Source organism: Lepidochelys kempii, chromosome 19 (assembly GCF_965140265.1).
Source record: "Lepidochelys kempii isolate rLepKem1 chromosome 19, rLepKem1.hap2, whole genome shotgun sequence".
NCBI lineage: Eukaryota > Metazoa > Chordata > Testudines > Cheloniidae > Lepidochelys > Lepidochelys kempii.
Genome location: NC_133274.1, coordinates 18,131,739 through 18,132,946, shown reverse-complemented (window position 1 = coordinate 18,132,946; position 1,208 = coordinate 18,131,739).

Sequence of the window (1,208 nt, the reverse complement as noted above, 5' to 3'; positions counted from 1 at the left end):
ATTCAATCTTGTATTTAGCTGTGAAACGCTGAGTACCTTCCCCTGACCTGAAGAAGAGCTCTGTGCAGCTCAAAAGCTTGTCTCTCTCACCAACAGAAGTTGGTCCAATAACAGATCTATTACCTCACCCACCTTGTTTCTCTAATATCTTGGGACTGACACAGCTACAATAATACTGCAAATGACTCTCTTTCTGTTAATATATTCATAATATTTGTCTGGAAACACCCTAGCATGCTATGGACTTGCTAAACATTGGTTTATACCTAACTGGAGTTTAGACGAACCTCCCACTCTTCAAAGGAGCTGGCTGGAATGGGTTGGGGCAATTCCATAATCAGGTCAAAGACCTTGACCCAGACTAATCCGCACTTCACAAGGCCAAATAACCAGAGAGCCAGAGCAGGGCTTTTCACACTTCATTGCACCACCACCCCCTACAGACAACAAAGTTACTACATGACCCCAGGGCAGGGGACGGGGGCCCAGCCCGAGCCCCGCCGCCCTGGGCCGGGGGAGGGGGGGCCCGGCCCGAGCCCCGCCGCCGGGGGAGGGGGGGCCCGGCCCGAGCCCCGCCGCCGGGGGAGGGGGGGCCCGGCCCGAGCCCCGCCGCCCTGGGCCGGGGGAGGGGGGGCCCGGCCCGAGCCCCGCCGCCCTGGGCCGGGGGAGGGGGGGCCCGGCCCGAGCCCCGCCGCCGGGGGAGGGGGGGCCCGGCCCGAGCCCCGCCGCCCTGGGCCGGGGGAGGGGGGGCCCGGCCCGAGCCCCGCCGCCGGGGGAGGGGGGGCCCGGCCCGAGCCCCGCCGCCCTGGGCCGGGGGAGGGGGGGCCCGGCCCGAGCCCCGGCGCCCTGGGCCGGGGGAGGGGGGGCCCGGCCCGAGCCCCGCCGCCGTGGGCCGGGGGAGGGGGGCCCGGCCCGAGCCCCGCTGAGGAGAGGCGCGGGGCCCAGCGGAGGCCGGCCTGCGGGCCGCTGCCCGTCCTGAGGGGACCGAGTGGGGCCATTTCCCCCGGGCTGGTGGCTGTGGCGGCGAGGGGCGGGGCCCGGGGAGGGGGCGGGGCCCAGGGGCGGCGAGGGGCGGGGCCCGGGCTCGGCAGCAGGCCCGGCCCCGCCCCGCCCAGCTCCCACTGCCCACTCCAGGGCCCCGCCCCCGACCGAGCCCCGCCCCCTCGCCGAGAGCCCCTCCCCCCAGCAGTGCTGAGCGCGGCGGAGTC